This window comes from Cervus elaphus, chromosome 3 (genome assembly GCF_910594005.1).
Source record: "Cervus elaphus chromosome 3, mCerEla1.1, whole genome shotgun sequence".
In the NCBI taxonomy this organism is placed as follows: Eukaryota; Metazoa; Chordata; class Mammalia; order Artiodactyla; family Cervidae; genus Cervus; species Cervus elaphus.
In genome coordinates this window covers 7,312,240-7,334,681 of record NC_057817.1, presented here as the reverse complement: position 1 = coordinate 7,334,681, position 22,442 = coordinate 7,312,240, and the positions used below count along the sequence as shown (strand labels likewise).

Sequence of the window (22,442 nt, the reverse complement as noted above, 5' to 3'; positions counted from 1 at the left end):
AGTTGGTTTGGCTCTGGAAGTAGCATTGCTCTGCTCTTATTGTGAATATTACATTTATTTCCTGCTTGCAGTGTCTCAGGTTGCTTATTTTATTTCCATTTTTATCTGTTTTTAATTATTTTCACCTTTTTTTATCCATAGTGTTCTTTGTCCTTTTAACTTGTAGGGACTCTTCGTATTCCTAATCTTAAGCTTGTATTTTTCTAATATTTTCTCATCACTTTTACATATTTTGAATTTCTCTGGCCTTCATATTTGATTTTTTGTGCTTAAACTCTTTAAAAAATTAGCTATTTTTTTTTCAAGTAGCATTTTATTAAGGCAGAGACACAAGTATAAAGAAGACTAATTGAGAAAACGAATGATCCAACAATGGCTCGCCCAGGGAGAACTTTAGTTTATTTTTATTGATACATGTATCCTTTTTTCTATAAACCTGGCTGCTGGGTTGCATGGTTCTTTTATGATTGGCTTCGAATATGTTGGGTTGGCCAAAAAGTTAGTTTAGTTCTTCCATAATCTTATGGGAAAACGGAACAAACGTTTTGGTCAACCTAATACTTCACACTCTGAGTGAGAGATTCAGGGTGACTTGTCCTCTCCACTTACCCAGTAGGAGCCCTCAGGGCTTCCCATGACAGACTTTCTTATTCCTTTAAAATCTGAACCTCTTCCTCCTAGCTTTAACCTGAGTGTGCACCATGGGCAAATTTCCCACCTCTATAAATAAAATTAATCTATTTGCAGTGAGAAAGCCTTTGAACTACACATAAAAGGAGTGCGCTCATGTTTCTTATCATCCCTTTAATTATTCTGAAGGTGTTTGATTTTAAAAGTTTCACAATCGTTTTAAAAACAATAAATAATCTTTAGCAGTATTATTCTCCCCAGATCTGCTTTCAATAAAAAGTGAAAACAAAAAACAGTGGTGGGTCTTACCTAATAGTTTACTGCTAATCTTATTATTAAAAACGTTCTTCTAATTTATATTTCTTTAGTAGCTTCCTTTTTTAGTGTACATAGAGGAAATTCTTTGAAAAGTATTTTATGATATAACAGCCTGTTGTCATGAAAAGTAAATGTTAAAGAGACAAGCATTTGTGACTGATATATCAATAATTTTTTATGTCTTCATAGAGACTTCAGTTATTACTTTGATGTATAACATACAGGCCCCAAAAAGCAAAGGTAGATAAGGTCATCCTTCAGTCTCTGTGTTCCACTCTGGGCCACGGCCTCTGCCTGTTTATAGCCCTGAGGTGGGTGGAGCAGATAAAACCTTGGTTTTCAGCTGACTGTTACTCTATAGGGTCCTTTCTCAGTAAGAGACTTGGGTGGATTCAATCCTGGAGCTGTGTTGTCCTCACTGGAGCTACATTGCTGCTACTCGGTTTAAGGTCAGCACTACTGTCCTTTAATATTATGTCTCTCATTCTGCATTTTTGACTGTTCCTCGTTCTAGCAACTCAGTTAGCTCAGATTATTACTATTTTGGCCAAATCTTCAGACAGAAGGCTTCCCGGGTGGCGCTAGTGGTAAAGAACTGCCTACCAATGCAGGAGATGTACGAGACATAGGTTTGATCCCTGGGTCTCTAGAAGATTCCTGGAAGATTCCCTGGAGGAGGGCATGGCAACCCACTCCAGTATTCTTACCTGGAGAATCCTGTGGACAGAGGAGCTTAGCCTGCTACAGTTCGTGGGGTCACAGAGTCAGACACAACTGAAGCGACTTAGCTTGCATGTCCCAGATACAAAGCATTGAAAAAACACTTCTGTATATAAAATATACAAAGGAATTATTCTGCCACATATGTAAAATCTTAATAAATATTTAAGTTAGTTTAAATGCCATAAAATTTTTTTTCATTTTGCCGGGAGAAATATCCATAACCTCAGATATGCAGATGATACCACCCTTATGGCAGAAAGTGAAGAGGAACTAAAGCCTCTTGATGAAAGTGAAAAACTTGGCTTAAAGCTCAGCATTCAGAAAACTAAGATCATGGCATCTGGTCCCATCACTTCATGGTGAATAAATGGGTAAACAATGGAAACAGTGAGAGACTTTCTTTTTCTGGGCTCCAAAATCACTGCAGATGGTGACTGCAGCCATGAAATTAAAAGACGCTTACTCCTTGGAAGGAAAGTTATGACCAACCTAGACAGCATATTGAAAAGCAGAGACATTACTTTGTCAACAAAGGTCCGTCTAGTCAAGGCTATGGTTTTTTCAGCAGTTATGTATGGATGTGAGAGTTGGACTGTGAAGAAAGCTGAGCACCGAAGAATTGATGCTTTTGAAGTGTGGTGTTGGAGAAAATTAGTGGAGTCCCATGGACTGCAAGGAGATCCAGCCAGTCCATCCTAAAGGAAATCAGCCCTAAATATTCATTGGAAGGACTGATGCTGAAGCTGAAACTCCCAGTACTTTGGCCACCTCATGTGAAGAGTTGACTCACTGGAAAAGACCCTGATGCTGGAAAGGATTGGGGGCAGGAGGAGAAGGGGACGACAGAGGATGAGATGGCTGGATGGCATCACCGACTCGATGGACATGGGTTTGAGTAAACTCTGGGAGTTGGTGATAGACAGGGAGGCCTGGCTTGCTGTGATTCATGGGATCACAAAGAGTCGGACACGACTGAGCAACTGAACTGAACTGAAATGCCATAAAAATGCAAACCCTGCACTCTTATTAAACATTTTAAAATGTATACATGTAAAAATATTTCAAAATTATGAATACCTAAGAATCCTAATCTTGGTCACTTTAGGCCACTTGACATATAATTATAGCATTCTGGTACCTTTTAAAGTAATGTGCCTTGATATAATTCTTTAGTTGATAGTTTTTTGGGGAGACTTTTTAGTATTGTTTTCCAAAATAACAATCACTTACAGAATTCAGATTCTGGAAAGTGTAAAAGGCTTTCGTAATTTCAAGAGCACAATGACAGCTACACAGCAAGTCCATATGTTGCTTAGCTATAATTACATTTTAATAATTATTTCTCTTTGGAGGAATGAACTATAGCTAACCTCCAAGAGACTGGTGAATGTTAAGGATTCATATTTTCTCAGCAGAAGTATCATTGTATCATCTCTATCCTGGATCCTACTGTAAAGTTTAAATGAATATTTTGTCCAGTGGGACGATTGCCCTGGTTTTTTGTTCCTCCCGTATATGGACTTGGAGCCACAGATGGACTAATCTTGCCATCTCCTACACACAATTCTCTCCTTCTGCCTCCGTTCTTCTGCCCATTGCTCTTCCCTCTGCCTGCATCCTTTCATTCATTTTCTTTTCTCTTTTTAAAACTGGTATCTAAAATTATTTCCTCTAAAACTCTTTATTCTCTGTAATTATTACTTATTTTCCTGGTTTCACCAACACTTCACTTGGGTAAATATGTGCTCAGTCATTCAGTCATGTCCAACTCTTTACAACCCCATTGACTGTAGCCCACCAGGCTCCTCTGTCCATAGAGTTTTCCAGGCAAGAATGCTGGAGTGAGTTGCCGTTTCCTATCTAATGGATAGGTACAGATTTAACTACTCTGAGCTAGCTTCCCTGGTGGCTCAGACAGTAAAGAATCTGCCTGCAATGCAGGAGACCCAGGTTCAATCGCTGGGTCAGGAAGATCCCCTGGAGAAGGGAATGGCAACCCACTCCAGTATTCTTGCCTGGAGAATCCCATGGACAGGGAAGCCTGACAGGCTACAGTCCATGGGGTTGCAAAGAGTTGGACACGACAGCGACTAACACTGATTCTGAGTCTGAGCTGTGTTTCTGTGATGTGTACCAGGTGTAGTGTTAGATCTGTCTCATTTAATTTTCACAGCTATCCTGTGAGTTATTCCCAATTTATTGGTCAGTTCAGTCACTTAATGGTGTCTGACTCTTTGCGACCCCATGGACTGCAGCACCCCAGGACTCCCTGTCCATCAACTCCCGGAGTTTACTCAAACTCATGTCCATCACATCGGTGATGCCATCCAACCATCTCATCCTCTGTCGTCCCCTTCTCCTCACGCCTTCAATCTTTCCCAGCATCAGGGTCTTTTCCAATGAGTCGGTTCTTTGCATCAGGTGGCCAAAGTATTGGGGTTTCAGCTTCAGCATCAGTCCTTCCAATGAATATTCAGGACTGATTTCATTTAGGATGGACTGGTTGGATCTCCTTGATGTCTAAGGGACTCTCAAGAGTCTTCTCCAACCCCATAGTTCAAAAGCATCAATTCTTCAGTGCTGAGTTTTCTTTTATAGTTCAACTGTCACATCCATACATGACTACTGGAAAAACCATAGCCTTAACTAGATGGACCTTTGTTGGTGAAGTAATGTCTCTGCTTTTAAATGTGCTGTCTAGATTTGTCATAGCTTTTCTCCCAAGAAGCAAGCGTCTTTTAATTTCATGGCTGCAGTCACCATCTGCAGTGATTTTGGAGGCTCAAAAAATAAAGTCTCTCACTGTTTCCATTGTTTCCCCATCTATTTGCCATGAAGTGATGGGACCGGATGCCATGATCTTAGTTTTCTGAATGTTGAGCTTTAAGCCAACTTCTTCACTCACCTCTTTCACTTTCATCAAGAGGCTCTTTAGTTCTTCACTTTTCTGCCATAAGGATGGTGTCATCTGCATATCTGAGGTTATTGATATTTTTCCTGGCAGTCTTGATTCCAGCTTGTGCTTCATCCAGCCCAGCATTTCTCATGATGTACTCTGAATATAAGTTAAATAAGCAGGTGACAATATACAGCCTTGATGTACTCCTTTCCCGATTTGGAACCAGTCTGTTGTTCCATGTCCACTTCTAACTGTTGCTTCCTGATCTGCATACAGATTTCTCAGGAGGCAGGTCAGGTGGTCTGGTATTCCCATCTCTTTCAGAATTTTCCACAGTTTGTTGTGATTCACACAGTCAAAGGCTTTGGCATAGTCAATAAAGGAGAAGTAGATGTTTTTCTGGAACTCTCTTGCTATTTGATGATCCAGCAGATGCTGGCAATTTGATCTCTGGTTCCTCTGCCTTTTCTAAATCTAGCTGGAACATCTGGAAGTTCACATACTGTTGAAGCCTGGCTTGGAGAATTTTGAGCATTAGTTTGCTAGCATGTGAGATGAGTGCAATTGTGCGATAGTTTGAACGTTCTTTGGCATTGCCTTACTTTGAAATTAAATAAATTCCCTGTTATGGTCCTAGTTTTAGCTGTGCCGAATTTTAACTTTGTGACCTTTAAAAACATAGCTTTTTATAATGTCATTCTGCCTTTGTTTCTGTAATCTTTCCTTTCGTCCTCTCTACGACTTAAATCACCAACAGTACTTAAAGTTTTTGAAATTCAGGTATGATTTACATAGAATAAAATATACCCACTTAAAGAATACAGTTTGCATCTTGACAAATGTAGCAGCCACCACAGTCAAGATGCAGAACGTTTTCACGCGTCTCCCGAGCCCCTCGTGCCCTCTCCTACTGCATGTCCCTTACTCCCCACTCGCTTCCCCAGGCAGGAGCTGGTCGGGTTCTGTCCACTGTAGGTTGCCCTTGTTTATTCCAGTATTTCACATATATGGAATCATAGACTGTATTCTCTTGTCTGGCTTCTTTTGCTCAGTGTGTGTTTGAAATTGTTTCTTTTTATTGTTAGATACTGTTCAATTGTATAGAATGGAATATACCATAATTTGTTTAACCATTCACCTGTTGATAGACAATTTGACTTGTTTCTAGATTTTGGCTGTAAAAAATTAAGCTGCTGTGAAAAGTCCATGTACAGTTCTTTGAGTGGATATATTTCCATTTTTCCTGTGTAATTGTCTAAGAGTGGCTGTCCCATTTTGCATCCCAACCAGCAGTGTATGAGAGTTCTGTTTCCCTCTTATCCTCATCAAAACTTACATTGTCAGTTGAAATGTTTTAGCCGTTCTAGTGATTACGCAGTAATGTCTTATGATTTTCTGTTTGTATTTCACTGGTGACCAGTGGTATCAGACACGTTTTCATGGGTTTATTGGTTATTTGTATCTTTTTCTGGTAAATTTAAAAAATCTTTGTCTATTTAAAAATTGGTGTTTTCTTATTATTAACTTTTAAGTTTTTTTTTCTTAAATATAGTTAAGATCTTAGTTATCTGTCACGTGTATATCTGTGTGTATATATATATATAGTCATATATATGTGATGTATAGATATGGTGCCTCTCTTCTCCCAGTCTGTGGCTTGCCTTTTTATTTTCCTAACTGTTTTTGAAGAGGAGAAGCTTTTAAGTTTTATGAAGTTCAGTGTACTAGTTTTTTCTTTCATGGTTTGTGCTTTTGGTCCCTTAAGAGATTTTTGCCTACTGCAGAGTTGTGAAGATTTTCTCTCGTGTTTTACTCTAGAAGTTTTACAGTGTTTTCTATATTTAGGTCTGTAATTCATTTTGAGGTAATTTTTGTGTTTAGTGTAAGAGCCAAGGTTTTTTCCTTTTACCTAATAGCTAGTTTTAATTGAAAGTGTTTTTTTGTTTTTTCCATCAGATTTCCTTGGCACCTTTGTTGAAAAATAATTGACCACGTGTGTTAATTTCTGGGCTTCGGCTTCTGTTCCATTGATATATAAACGTGGTATTCCAATGCCATACTCTATTTTTATGATTTTTTAGAGACAGTGTAAATCCCCCCCAGACACTGTTTTGAAACAGAAGAAGCAGGTTGCACACTTGATTCCCGGCCCTCACTGCTGGCGTCTGATCCTGGCTTTTGGTTTCCGTGTGTCTTTGTTGGTTTCTGCTTTCACAGATGCTGCCATCAGCGGGAGCTCTGTGTTTGGGTCTGCCATGGCACACACTGTATTACGGAAGGTGTTAACTACTTTCAGCTGCATTGGGGTTTTTCCTTTGTGTCACTATCATTGACAATAAGCAGTCCTACATTTCTTTGGTACATATATATGATTTTTGAGAAGGTCAGCAAATTGGAGCTGCAGTAGCAGAAGTGTGTACCAGAAGCCAAGTATTTAAATATCAAATATGAAACTTGACAGGAAATGAAATTGTAACACTTTTTAATTACTTCACCTATTTCCTTTCCTTCTTCTGTCTCTTTACCAGAAACATCCCAGCCTTGCCTAAAGCAGTCTGCTGCATAAATGTTTGAAGAGCTCTGATGGCAGTTGCGAAAACTATAGAGTGTGCTTAATGGGAACATGTTGAAGAAAAATATTAGATACAGATTGCATTTAATTTAGTTTCTGGCTACATGTAAAAAGTCCTGGTTTCTTGGTTTTGAGACAGTGCCCAGGTGCTTTTATTTTTCTTGTTAAACCTCCTTGCCTTGTCTAAGAGTAAACATATTAGGAGAAAAGGTGAATGTAACATGTATTCAATTATGTACAAACTTCTGTTTGTCAAATCAATTATACACATGTTGCATGTGTATATTTGGTTCTTCCAATTATATTGTATACTTTGCCAGACAGGGATTTCTATGTTCTGCCTGTCTTGTATCCATTTTCTTCACCTGTCACATACCAGAACTGTTGATGATGGATCTCAGTTATGTGTTTTTTCCTTTGTTTTTCTTTCCTTTCCTATTCTCTGGCCTCAGACACACAGCCTGTCGGATCTTAGTTCCCCAGGGACTGAATCCAGCCCTCTGCAGTGAAAGCGCTGAAACCTAGCCACTGAACCACAAGGGAATTCCCTGGATTATGCACTTTAATTAACTTATAGTGTGAAATAAAGTCTTAGGCCACAGTAGAAAGATATGTGTATTTTTTTCTTCCTCCTGAAATCACATTTCTCCTCTGCAAGATATTTCTTAGCTTCACACTTGACACAACTTAAGATTTTAGAAACCAGGTAGGTATTGAGGTAGAGGCAGGTTAATAACTTGCCCTTTTTGAGTTGTTATAGATTTCCTGTGGTCCAGGGCATCTAGAAGAGTTTGTCATCACTGTGTGTGCATTAGACTGCAGTAGATCAGTCAGATAAATGGAAATGTCAGTCAGCTGCTTGAATAGATATTTTTAGATATGTTTCTCCTCTTAGTACTAATCATGCGCTTGACCACAAATCTTTCATTTGATAGTGGATGAGAAGATATGAAACGGGAGCTCCAGAGGAAGCACCTTGGATAGTAAGATCCAAACTAAAATTGAGGTAGAGATCATATTTCTGATTAAACACAATCTTTTCTCCTTATGACTCTGATAAAAACGTGACCTTGCATGATGTTCATATGATGGATCTTACTTAATGAACTTAGGGCACCTAGCCAGAAACAAATCGGTGAATAAAATGCTATTGTATTTTTTCTTGTGATAGCATATATAGTGTTTTATAGTCTAGGTCTGACATTGATTTCATTTTTGTAAATGCATTTTAAAATATTTTGAAGTTAACTTTCATTTTTATTTTATTATTCAGAGGGTCACCTGTTTTGCTTATAAGTGACTGAAATAGTACCTATGTCCAACATTTAGGGTTCTTTGACTAATTGAAGTAAATCACTAGAATGATGAGCTCATCTTCTTAAAGTAAAAGCTGAGAAGCTGAGTTTTGGAAAGAACAGACCCTTGAGCAGCTGCAGAGGTCCAGAGAGCCGGAAGCAGTGGGTAGTCTTCACGGAGCTTCCGTTAAGGCAGAGCGCTCTTGTGTTTCCAGTCATGTGGTCACTCTGCTCATGAGTCAGATTTTTCAGAGATTGATGGCCTGGCTTGGGTTTATCGCCTGCTGTTTGTTAGGAGAGGCTGGGGCACCAGTCCTGTGCTTCGGAGGAGGACGGACCTTTTCCTCAAAGGGAGAGCTCAGTGTGTTATCACAGGAAGAGGAAGTAAAGACGGACAGGTTAAAGAAAAGAAACAATATTATTACAGTTTCTTGTTTGGTTTGGTTTAGTTGCTAAGTCGTGTCCAACTCTTGCAACCCCATGGACTGTAGCCTTCCAGGCTCCTCTGTCCATGGGATTCTCCAGGGAAGGATACTGGAGTGGGTTGCCATTTCCTTCTCCAGGGGATGTTCCCAACCCAGGAGTTGAACCTGGGTCTCCTACATTGCAGGCAGGCTGTTTACCAGCTGAGCCACCAGGGAAGCCCTTGGTTTAGCCTTGCTGAACTTGGCTGAACTTGGGCTTGGACCCTTCAGCCTTTATAGATTTGCCATGATCATAAAATAGCACTTTACTAAGACTGCTCTGTTTGATGCTTTAGTTGCTTTCCCCTTGTCTTTAGTTCATACCCTTATTTGAATATGTGATTTAAACTGTGGAGTCAATTTGAAAAAATTCATCACATGGCTGCACAGGGTCTTACTTGTGGCCTGTGGGATCTTTTTTAGGTGCAGCATGAGAACTCTTAGTTGAGGCGTGTAAGATCTTGTTCCCTGACCAGGGATTGAACCCAGAGCCCTGTATTGGGAGCGTGGGGTCTTAGCCACTGGACCACCAGAGAAGTCCCTCAAGTCAATTACTTTTCAGAATTTTTTTTGTTTCCTTTGTTTTTTTTGTTTGTTTCCTTTATTCATTAAATGAATTTTTTTTAAGTGTTAGCTGTGTGCCAGGTACTATCCATGCTGCCAAGGTTTCAAAAACAAATGAGTTAACATGCCCCCCTCTACCCCCAAACTTTGAGCTATAATTGACATATAATAAATACTGCATACATTTAAGGTGTACAATGTGATCATTTGATTCATGTATATATTATGAATATTTATCACAGAAAGGCTAGTTAACACACATCCCTCACCTCACATAATTACCATTTTGTTTTTGGTGTTATGGTAAGAACATTAAAGCTCTGCTAATCATGGCCACTTGCAAGTACACAATACAGTGTTATCTGTGGTCACCATGCTGTCCGATATGTTCCCAGATCTTAATCCTCTTATGTCTGAAGTTTATACCCTCTCATCAACATCTTCCCATTTCTCCCCTGGCTACCTTCAGCCTCTGGCTACCACCATTCTACTCTCTGTTCCTGTGATTTTATTGTTTTTAGATTCCACATGTAACTGAGATCATACAGGATTTGTGTTTTCTCATCTGACTTACTTTACTTGGCTCTCAAGGTCCATCCATGTTGTTACAAATGGCAGGATTTCCTTCCTTTTTTTTTAATGGACAAAATAATATTCCATTGTACATATGTATTGGGTTGGCCAAAAATTTCCTTCTCGTATTTTCATAAGATATTACAGGAAAACCTGAGCAGACCTTTTGGCCAACCCAGTACTCTTTCTTTTTTCTCTCCTGTGTGGGTCTCTCTCTGGTGGGGGCACAGGGCGTCTCACTGTGGCGTGGGGGGGTTCTCCTGTGTTGGAGCAGAAGCTTTAGTGCACACGCGCTCAGTAGTTGTGGCACACCAGCGTGGTTTCCTGTGTGCGTGCATTTCCTGACTTGAGGTCAAACCGCTGTCCCTGCCCAGGAAGGCGTGTTCTTAACCCCTGGACCAGGGAAGTCCCCACATCTGCTTCAGCCGCTCTCCTGTTGCTGGCCTTTCAGGTTGTTCCCATATTTTATCTGTTGTGAATAATGCTGCAAACGGACATGGGAGTGCAGATATCTCTGTAAATGGCACCATTTTTGTTCTTTTTTATGGTTGTGTAATATTCCTGTGTAAAAGCAGAGACATTACTTTGCCAACAAAGGTCCGTCTGGTCAAGGCTATGGTTTTTCCGGTAGTCATGTATGGATGTGAGAGTTGGACTGTGAAGAAAGCTGAGCGCCGAAAAATTGATGCTTTTGAACGGTGGTGTTGCAGAGGACTCTGGAGAGTCCCTTGGACTGCAAGGAGATCCAACCAGTCCATCCTGAAGGAGATCAGTCCTGGGTGTTCATTGGAAGGACTGATGCTGAAGCTGAAACTGCAGTACTTTGGCCACCTCATGCGAAGAGTTGACACATTTGAAAAGACCCTGATGCTGGGAGGGATTGAGGGCAGGAGGAGAAGAGGATGACAGAGGATGAGATGGCTGGTTGACATCAACGACTCGATGGACATGAGTTTGAGTAAACTCCGGAAGTTGGTGATGGACAGGGAGGCCTGGCATGCTGAGGTTCATGGGGTCACAAAGAGTTGGACATGACTGAGCGACTGAACTGAACTGAATGGAACATTCCTGTGTGTGTGTGGGTGGGGGAGCACTCTTTCATTCCTTTTTATGGTTGAGTAATATTGCATGGTATATATATTCCACATTTTCTTTATCCATCTCTCTATTGATGGACATTTAGGTTTTTTCCATGTCCTGGCTGTTGTAAATAGTGCTGCAGTGAATATTGGGGGTATATGTATCTTTCTGAATTAAGGTTTTCTCTGGGTATGTACCCAGGAGTGGGATTGCTGGGTCATATGGTAGTTCTATTTTTAGTTTTTGAAGAACCTCCTTACTGTTCATGACGACTGTACTTTGCATTCCCACCAACAGTGTAGGAGGGTTCCCTTTTTGGAGAAGATAATTTTGGTTTGAAAATTTGGGGTGACGTATTAGTTTCATGAACTTGATGTTCAAATCTCTTCCCCAAGTTTTGGAATTTTCTCAGCCATTATTTCTGTAAATAAACTCTACCCTTCTCTCTTTTCCTTCTGAGACTTCAGTGATACATAGTTTCTTTTGAAGGAATCTCATAAGACCCATAGGTTTTTCTTCATTAGTGGTTTTTTTGGTTTTTTCCCTCTCCACTAGCTGACTAATTATCAGTGACCTGCCAGTGAGCTCATAGATTCTTCTGACTGTCAGCTGCTGTTGAAACTCTGTTGAATTCTTCAGTTTAGTGATTATATTCATCTCCCAAATTCCTGTGTTTCTTTTTTATGTTTTCTCTGGTGAATTCCCATCTTGTGGTTTTTTCCCCCCTAAGTTACTATATTTTTTTTTATCTATTTATTTTTGTTGAGGTATAGTTGATGTATAATATTCTATTTGTTTCAGATACATAACATACTGATTCAGTATTTCCTAGATTATACTCCATTTAAAGTGATTACAGATGACAGCTGTGTTTTCCTGTGCTCTACGATATAGCCTTGTCGCGTGTATGTTTTATTTATACTGGTTTGTGTCTCTCAATCCTATACCTGTATTTTGTCCCTCTTCTCACTGGGAGCCATTAGTTCTGTCTATATCTGAGTCTGTTTCATAATTTGCATTCGTGTTATTTTGTAGATTTCACATATAAAGTGATAAGATAGAGTATTGTCTGACTTCTTTCACTAAGCGAAATACCCTCCAGGTCAATCCATGTTGTTGCAAATGGCACAATTTCATTCTTTTTGTGGTTGAATAAATATTCCATTGTGTACGTATACCACATCCTCTTTATTCATCTGTTGGTGGACACTTAGGTTGCTTCCATATTTTGGCTGTTGTAAATAATGCTTCAGTGAACATGGGGCGGGGGCGGTGTGTGTATGTTTTCACATTAGTGTCTTTGTTTTCTCTGGCTGTGTACCCAGGAGTGGAATTGCTGGATCATATGGTAGTTCTGTTTTTAGGTTTTTGAGGACCCTCCATACTGTTTTCCATAGTGGCTGCACCAATTTACAATCCTGTCAACAGTATACTAGGGTTCCCATTTATTATTTGTAGACTTTAGATCAGAGCCATTTGACAGGTCTGACCTGTGAGGTGATACCACATTGTGGTTTTGATTCGCATTGCTCTGTGTGAGGATATTTCCATGTGTCTGTTGGCTACTCATATGTCTTCTTTGGAAAAATGTCTAATTAGATCTCCTGCCCATTTTTTAAATTGGGTGGTTTGGGTTTTTTGTTTCGTTTTTGTTTTGGTATTGAATCTTCTCATCTTGTTCTTATATTGTGTTCATGACATTGTTAAATTTTTATTTGTGCTGTCCTGTAACACTCTGAGTATTTTTAGAACAATTATTTTGTTTTCTTTGTCAGACAATTCCTGCATCTCCGTTTTTTTGCGGCCAGTTGTTGCTTAGATGCTAAGTGCTGTCTGACTCTTTGGAACCTCACGTACTGTAGCCCGCCAGGCTCCTCTGTCCATGGGATTTTTCAGGCAAGAATATTGAAGTAGGTTGCCGTTTCCTTCTCCAGGGGATCTTCCTGACCTAGGGGTCAAACCCATGTCTCCGGCATTGCAGGCAGATTCTTTACCACTGAGCCACCAGGGTTATCAGAGCGTTACTGTATTGCTTTGGTGGATTCACATTTCACTTTTTCTTCATGACCTCTGTAGCCTTGCCTAAGTAAGTATCTGTGTATTTGAAGAAGCAGTTGCCCCTTCATGACTTCATGGACTGACTTCAGTAAGGGAAGACTTTCACCTATAGTTAGGGTGAAGCATGGTGTGAACCCTGAGTCTAAGGGTCTGCAGCACCAAGTGTGGGGGCCCTGGGCAGCACTGGGTCCAGAGGAGACATGGTGGCTCATTGGCTCGGGCTGTCAGGATCTGCAGCATTAACAATGGTGTGGTCCTGGGCTAGCACTGCAAAGATCTATCAAGGCTTCAAGGGCTTTGGGGTCCTCAGAAGTGCCTTCAGGCCCGGGGCACGGATCTAGGGCACTCAGTGGTAGTGGCTCTAACTGGTGGTGTGCACAGGCTCAGTTGCGGGATCAGCTAGCTACAAGTACCTTTATAGTGGCCGGTGAGGTTCCAGACACACATGTAGGGTGGATGCCAGGGTAGGCAGGAAGGGTTGGGCTCATCTGTGGGTGCACTGACGCCCGGGGAGATCTTGGCTGTCAGCATACATTACCATGACTACAGAGTCTTGCTTCAGGTGGGTGACAGTCAAGGCCCGTGATGGGGGCTGGTCCAGGATGTGCGGGTGCAGAGCTGGCGGGGCTAGCTGCAGGTGAGCACGGCGGGCAGGTCAGTGACGGCCCACAGGCAGCTGCGGTGGCCCTGCTTGTGGACATGACTTTCCGTGGCTGCACAGTCTTCCCCAGGCATGCGCGGGACAGTAGGAGCCGGTGGCCGATGCCAGCGGCATGCAAGTGCAGAACTGGAGGTTCTTCCTGGAGCGGGCATGTGGCGGCCGAGGTCAGCCACGGGGGTCCAGACAGCATCTTGCAGTCGCGCAGCCAGAGGCGTGGGCTGGTGGCTGGGGTGGGTTCTGGGCTCTTGTGTGGGGCAGGGGAGGGGAAGGAGCAGGGAGGGACTCGGGCAGCTGTGAGCTGGTGAACACAGACGCCTGTGGGGCCAAAGCTGGTGAAATCTGGGGGTAATCCGTGGCAGCTGTGCTGGCACTTGGTTTTTTTCAGTTGAAAAGGCTTTAAAGTTCAAGTCCTTTGAAGAGCAGCTGAGACTGTGGTGATCTTGGTAACCCCGGCTCTTCTTCCTTGTTCCTAGCCATCTCTTCCTCAGCTTTGCTGGTCTGGGTGGGGTGAAATCGAGTGGTATTTGTGCATTGCCCAGAAAACCTGAGGAAGCTGGTTGCTCACTCTGATGCCCTTTTCCTGGCATGGGGAACTCTTTCTGGCTGGGGAATTTCCGCTTCGTGCTAAGCAGTGCTGGCCTAGGGGATGGATGCTAAAAGCAGAATGAAGCTTTCTTCCCTCCCTTTCAATGGGGTTGCCCTCTCCCCTTACCCTGCACCCCCCCTTTTTGTTCCTCTACGTTGCTGAAGTTCTTTATGTGGACTTCACATCCTTCCCAGAGCGGTTTTTGTTCATGGATATCTGTCTAATTGTTGTTCCTTGTGGGAGGATAGAGTCTGGAGGCTTCTGTGTCACCATTTTGATCCCTGAATCTTTTGGGGTGTTGGTTGACTTCAAAGCAATAGACATGTGGTAATTAAGGACTGAACTTGATGAGGTGTGATTTATATGTAAAAAGATTCTTCAGATTGTTTACAAATCCTGCTCATCACTACTCTCAGTGGACATTTGCAAAGGTGCTCTTAGGACTGCCTTGTGAATCACTGATGATTTGATCTGTCATGAATAATAATACTTCGGTAGTACACGGTGAAGTGTTACGGGGCATTGTACTGGATGAGAGAGGGATGAAGAGAATGTTGGGATAAATTCCTTCTTGGTGTCTTGCATTTCTGCATGTCTTTCAAGTGAAGAACTGACTGCCTTTTGTTCTGGACTATCTTTTCAAAGATTATTGTGTAATGAATAGCCTAGGAAGACAGATTTTCTTCCTCTGGAGCAAAGAATAGACATGCTTACCACCCATTATGCAGCCCATAAGATACATGGGTTTCCTAAGCTCAGAGTGCTTCTGTGTTGTAACCCACTGCTTCTAAGGGCATCCATCTGGGCCCATCCACATTGCTTCTTTGGGACTTGGTGTGGCTAACTAGAAAACATGGAGAAACTAATTGTAAACACAGTAGGAGTCTCTAAACTTACGAGTTAGCAGGTGTTTTAAAGTTTTGTTTCATTTTAGAGAACTCAGTGTGTTACAGCTGTGGTTGAAGCAGGGGCGGTAGTGCCCAGTTCTGATCTGTAGATCCACTCAGTGAGAATGCCTTTCCATTAAAGGATGGGGCGAGGGGGCACGGAGGAAGAGAAGGAGAGAAGGAGGGAATGTATGTATTTCAGTTGTAATAAAACATTTAAGATAGATAAATATTGCTTTGATTACCTATTTGAGCTGATATTTTCCCTCTCTAGGAGCTATTTGTACTGATCCTGCGGAGTAAAAGATTTCAGGTGAATTTGAAAAAGCTTAGAAAACTGTAATGTGCTTTATTGATTTGTTACAGTTATTGTAAGTTACTGCACGTCCTTTTCCCCCTTAATATAGTATTCTGAAGGACGGTCCTCGTGTGGCCCTTGAGGTTGAGGTGGCACCTTACAGCCTGTGTTCTTTTCCACGGAGGTGATGATGTCAGCAGTAGCTAGGCACACGGTGCAACTACTGGCTCTCAGATGGCGGTGTGTTAGAGTTGAAAGACGTCTCAATGACGGCCGTTTTAACTTCATGATCTTATTTACAAGGAAACTGAGGTACAGAGATACAAAATAGTCTGTCTAAAGGTCCACAACGGGTAGAGGTGCGGACCTGAAATACTAATATTCTGCATATCTCATCATGCTGCATCCAGATAGGGAAAGTGCATGCCTTGATGATGGACATGGGGATGAAATAGTTCGTGGCGATCTCTACCAGTATTTGGTATGGTGTGTGAGATGTGCCAATACATTAATGAACACTTTTAAATTTTATGGAAGTGTTAGTGTTTTAAAAAAGTAAAACCTGTGACTCAAACCGGTAAATGTGTGGATTTTGATAAGGTGAGTTAAAATAAAGGCAAGTAAAAAATTTAACTATATACTTGGCAAAATGTGGTGTTGTTGCTACACCAGTGACTATTGAGAAATACTGATGCAGAGGTGGCTCAGAGGGTAAAGCGTCTGCTTACAATGAGGGAGACCTGGGTTCCACCCCTGGGTTGGGAAGACCCCCTGGAGAAGGAAATGGCAACCCACTCCAGTATTCTTGCCTGGAAAAATCATCCCATGGACGGAGGATCCTGGTGGGCTATACTCCACGGGGTAGCAAAGAGTCAGACACGACTGAGCAACTTCATTTTATACCTGGTAGCATAATTACGTAGTTCATGGAGAAGTACGTGAAAATTCATTTCGTACTTTTGTGCTATAGATTGATTAATAGAACCCAGTGATTTGAGTATTTAGCTATTAAAGGTAATAGGCTTTTTTCAAAGTATGCATCTGTTTTCTCCTCTTGAGTTATTAAAGCCTGTGTCATCATGTCACATAACCTTAACTCTCTGGTTACCCCAGAAATTCATTCAGGAAGTAGATATAAGAACAGTTAGCAACAATGGAAGGCACTATGAATGAGCTTTCACACAAAAAATTGATGTACAACTTACATATGCTGAAGTGTACCGCTCAATGAATGTTTACGTATGTGTATACCATAACTGATGTCAGGGTGCAGAGCGTGTCCAGCCCCCAGTGGGCTCTTTGATGCCCTCTACTGGTCAGTAACTCCCCTCCAAGAAAAGGCACTTCATAAGCTTCTAAAACAAGGAGTGGCACACAATAAGTGCTCAAAACTATTGATGGTATGAGTGAGGTCTTAAGATCTTAGATGCTTGAAGGGATAGTTTGTACATTATAATCACTAGCTTTGTAGTTTGTTTTACCTTTATAATTTATATTTTTAAAAGTGTATAAAAAATGTATAAAATGTGATTACATTTAACCATTTTTCTTTATTTCTTATGCTCCCTCAAAGATAAATTATTTCTTCATGCATTAGGTAAATATTCACCTTTAATTCCCCTGTCATAATTTGAACTAAAGTATTTAATTCTTACTTGATTCACAATTTTATTCTGGCTTAAAATTTTTTTTTTCCAACTTTAAAGTAGACATTTTGCAGTTAAATCAGTTTTCAGTTGTTTAGAGCATATTTGTTTTAAGTGTTGCTGTTTATATAGAATGATTATTGCTTTCCCAATCAAAGTATTTATACTGTGTGATACGTACACCAGTAAATAACCTTAAATTTAGATTTTGAACTTTCTTTGACTATTATTTAAATAATAAATAATTCATGACTTAAGTAATGATTAAAAAGTACATAAGTGTTGATTAAAAAGTGCATATTCTTTTTCTTCACTTTTCTAAATCTCCAGAGATTGTATTACTTTATATATATTTTCTCTTTTCTCTTTACCTGTTTTTAGGAACATATTTTTTAAAATCATATTTTCACACCTGTAAAATACTAAAAAAAATTTCTTGATAATATAAAATGTCTAGCCAGTATTCAATTACATTCTTATTTACAAATTTTTTTATAATTTATTTATATCTATTCAAATAAGGGTCATACACTCCAGTGGCTTGTATGCCTGTTTCCTCCTTCTTTTTGGGGGGGCAGGACGGGCTAGGGTGCAGCACACAGCTGTGGGGCCCTAGATCATCCAGCAGGAATTGAACCTGGGTCCTGGCAGTGAATGTCCCGAGTCCTCAGCAGGCACTGGACCCCTAGGGACTCCTGCAGAGGCTTGGATACTTCTGGAGTGTCTGTTAATCTGTAGGTCTTTCCTGCGTTTTCCCCCCGTGGCAGTTCATTGAAGAAGCCTGGTTGTTTTCTCCCTTATCACGGTCTGGAGTTTGCGGATTGAATCTCCGTGGCATCATTTAATGTGTACTTCTGCTAGCTTTGGTTTTTATAAATTGCAGTGAGGTCCAGAAACCTATGAATGAGGTTTGGTTTTTTTTTTTCTCCCCTTTGGTCAAGAGTTCTTCACAGCAGTGTATACTTCTGTTCGGAGGCATTAGTACCTGATTGTCCTTTCTCTGTTTTTAAAACAAAAATGACTTTATACTCATTTTTCAGGATTTGTTTGAAGATTAGTAATGATAGATGGAAGCATGCAAATCCCTGACATTTTTTTGTATTTAATAAATGATTGTTCTTACAACTGTTGTTTGGTTTTACAGATTAAATTTGTAGTTGTACCATCAACAGTTAATAGGATGGTAAAAGAGCAGAGCTGACTCTGTCAATTCCTAACAAATATTTACAGTCCTTTACAGATTGTTTAAATTATTCTGTGTTTAGTTTATCCATTGAAATTTTTATGCCTTCTATTATATTGCTTTCATAGTCATTTTTTTATTTTGGTTCATGGTTTGGTGTTTATGGGGCTTCCCTGATGGCTCAGAGGGTAAAGCATCTGCCTGCCATGCAGGAGACGTGTGTTCGATCCCTGAGTTGGGAAGATCCCCAGAGAAGGCAGTGGCAACCCGCTCTGGTACTCTTGCCTGGAGAATCCCATGGATGGAGGAACCTGGTAGGCTACAGTTAATAGGGTTGCTAAGAGTCAGACACGACTAAGTGACTTCACTTTCACTTTCTTTCACTCTGGTGCTTATGGACGCTTTCATTCTTCCACAATTTATTTAATCTCCAGTTTTCTTTATCTTAAGAACAGTGTGCTAACAAGGTTAAAAGATTCATTCACCTCAGAGGCCATTTTGTTTTCTTTCCTCTCAGTCCTTTAATATTTACATATATACACTGAATGATTGTAATTCACTGTAGTACCTAAATATTGTATTTTGTGTTCTAAAAGAGGTTAGCATATTATAGTCTGTATTTCATATTACTTTATAGTCATCATAACTTTTTTTTAATCAGTGAAATGCTCATGCTTTTCCATTGAGAAATTCTGCCACATTCATAACTGTTCTTCTGTTTTTGAGTTGAATGAAGAGGTATACTATACTTATGTTTAAAGTATGCTACTTTGAATTTTCTTCCTCTTGGAGATGAGTGGGTGGGGAGTCAGCTTTTTATAAAATACATGTTGTTTAAATCCCCTAAGTATTCCTCTTGACTTTGGATAGCTACTACATTCTCTATGAACTCTGGCCTTGTTCTTTCAGCTACTTTGGTTTAGGGAAGGAGGAGATACTTTAGAAATTTGAAAGGAAGAACAAAATAGCAAACTGTCTCCTGCTTCTTAAATTTTTTTTCCTGTAGGGAAATAGAAAATAAGTTTATGGTTAATTTTTGAGCAGATAATACATATTGACACAGTGGGAATGATAGAATTTCTTACTGGAAACTCAAGATAGGAACCTGCTGTATTTCAGTACTGTAACTATTACTGGCTTAGGACTTTGTTCATATACTTTAACCCTGTATTACATTTTTTCAGGTGTTATAGTTTGTTTTTATTTGGGACTTTTTTTTCTTTTAAAACTTAGAGTTCTAGAACTACTTAATTGATGGGCAGTCCTTAAGAAGCAGCACACTGATAGCCCAGTTTACTTGAAAGATTTAAGACAGCCTTTAAAAGAAAAGGCATGGTCATGCATGAGTGCTAAGTCGCTTCAGTTGTGTCTGACGCTTTGCGACCCCATGGCCTGTAGCCCCTCAGGCTTCTCTGTCCGTGGGATTCTCCAGGCAAGAGTACTGGAGTGGTTGCCATGCCCTCCTCCAAGGGATCTTCCCCACCCAGGGATCAAATCTGCATCTCTTAATGTCTCCTCCATTGGCAGGTGAGTTCTTTACCACTAGCACCACCTGGGAAACCCCAAGACATGGTCATTTACTCACAAATGAGATGAGATCTTCAGGTTTAAATGATTCAGTGTGAATAACTAGTGCATGATGGAAAGGGATCACGATGCCATAAGGACTGATTTCTTTCTAAACAGAACTAGACATATTCGTCTTTGAGGAAGGTTGATAATGTCTTAAACCTGATATCTAATTATGGTATTTCTAAATAGGAAAATTGCACACCACTTTTTTGCCCTAAATTTAAAAATTGTGGTAAAATATGTATAACATGAAATTTACTATCTTAGCTATTTTTAAGTATACAGTTAAGTACATTCATATTGTTGTGCAACCATTACCACCATCCATCTCCAGGCCTCTGAATTTTTTCATTCTTGCAAAATTGAAATTCTATACTCATTGAACAGTAAGTCCCTATTTCCCCTTCCTCCAACTCTTGGAAACCACCATTCTACTTTGTCTCTATAATTTTGACTACTCTAGGTACGTCATGTAAGTGAGATCATAGGGTTTTTGTTTGTTTTTGTGACTGACTTATTTCACTTAGCATAATGTCCTCAAAGTTCATCTATGCTGTAGTATGTGTCAGAAATTTCTCCTTTAAGACTGATTTCTTAAATTCCATTGTATGTCCATTCATATATCAGTGGACACTTCTGTATTTTAACTGTTGTGAATAATGCTGCCATGAACATGAGTGTACAGATATCTGTTTAAGATCCTACTTTCAGTTGTTTTGGGTATATAACCAGAAGTGGAATTGGCTAGATCGGATGGTAATTCTATTTTTAATTTTTTTGATGATCCACCATACTGTTTTCTATAGTGTTTGTACCATTTTACATTCCTGCCAACAGTTCATGAAGGCTCCAGTTTCTCCACATTTGCCACACACCATTCTTAATGCACTTCTTAAGTAGGCAGAATCATTAGTCTTGTTATTTACTTTCCTTTACCGTCATACATGGCATAATTAGGAATTGAGTTTTGGCTGCTGTGAAAACCCAAGATGTGTGTTATGAACAGTTACAGATATCATCATTCACACTGTGAAGTGCTGATTTAGTGGGTGTGAGAAAGATTTGAACCTTGTTGGATTCTTAGAGTGCAAGAAAAAATTTTTGGAAGAGAATGGCAGTTCAGTAAGGTGATGGAAATGTTTTTCTCTTTCTGTCTAGCACATTACGCTTTTGAGAGCTTTCTTCTGGAGCAGAGTAACATCAAAATGTTACCTGCTCTATTGCTTCTTTCATGTTGTCTTACAGTGATGAGGAAAAGCAGCTACTGAATGGACCCTGGCTCACCAATAGTTTAATTTCTTAAAAAGGCCTAATTAACTAGTATGTTTAAATGTGAGTTGTTGAATCTAAAACAAACTTGAATAAAATAGGGCTGTTCTTATATATGACTGGTCTCCTGCCGTAAGGCTTATATGTGTTCTCAGAATGTGTTTCTTGCCATTCTTTGTATAGAAGGAAAACTCTGCACTAGAGGATAAATGGAGTCTATTTGCTGTTGTTTGTTTCTTTCTAGAACTAGTGTGATATTAGAATGTATTTTTCCAGTTTATTCATTCATTTAAAAATATTCATCATGTCTCTTTATGCCAGAAAGTTCATAACAAAGCTCTCCAAAACAAATGTCCCATATTTTGGGTCTTACAGCTTTTTGTTTTAAGTTGTTGCCTCCGAGTTGTTTTATAGGAGAGTGTGTAGGGGATTCCCTGGTGGCTCAGACGGTAAATAATCTTTCTGCAGTGTGGGAGACCTGGGTTTGATCCCTGGGTTGGGAAGATCTCCTGGAAAAGGAAATGGCAATCCACTCCACTATTCTTGCCTGGGACACCCATGGACAGAGGAGCCTGGCAGATTAAGTCCATGGGGTCGCAGAGAGTCAGACACGACTGAGCACACACACGTTCGTGGGTAGAGGATAGAAGAGAGGGGCAACTGTCTTTTTTGGTTTTGGTGGTTTAATAGACTAGTAAGTTCCTTTTATGTTACTTTAATTTTTTAGGTCTTGAAGACAAATATTTGAAATTTACCATTGTCATCTCAGCAAATATAACCTGCTTGTATGGTACATACAATTACAATATTATGTCATTGTAATTACCAATAGTAATTACCATTCTTCATGCAAAGTACTAGATATAGAAAAATACAAATGAATGCATTAATAATAGATAATGCTTCTTTGTTGCAAAGTTTTTTTAAATTATGGTTTCACTAGGACTGTTTTGATTTTCTGTTTCTTTTTGTACAAGTTTCAGTAAGCTGAATTTTTCTAGGAATTTGTTTATTGTAAATTTTCAAGTTTATTGGTATAGAAGTATTTACATTTTGCTTTTAAAATGTTTTTGATGTTTGGAGGATTTGCTGTTTTGTCTTTATCAATCATAATATTGGTTATTTTTGTTCTTTTTTCACGTTGTTTAGTCTTGCCTAGCATTC

The 22,442-nt window shown here is 40.0% G+C and overlaps 1 protein-coding gene across 2 annotated transcripts in view; it reads left to right on the top strand.

The window, feature by feature from the left end:
- The window catches only part of OSBPL8 (oxysterol binding protein like 8), a 162,243-nt gene that overhangs the window by 21,385 nt on the left and 118,416 nt on the right, over window positions 1–22,442 (top strand). The gene's annotated exons all lie outside the window — the stretch shown is intronic.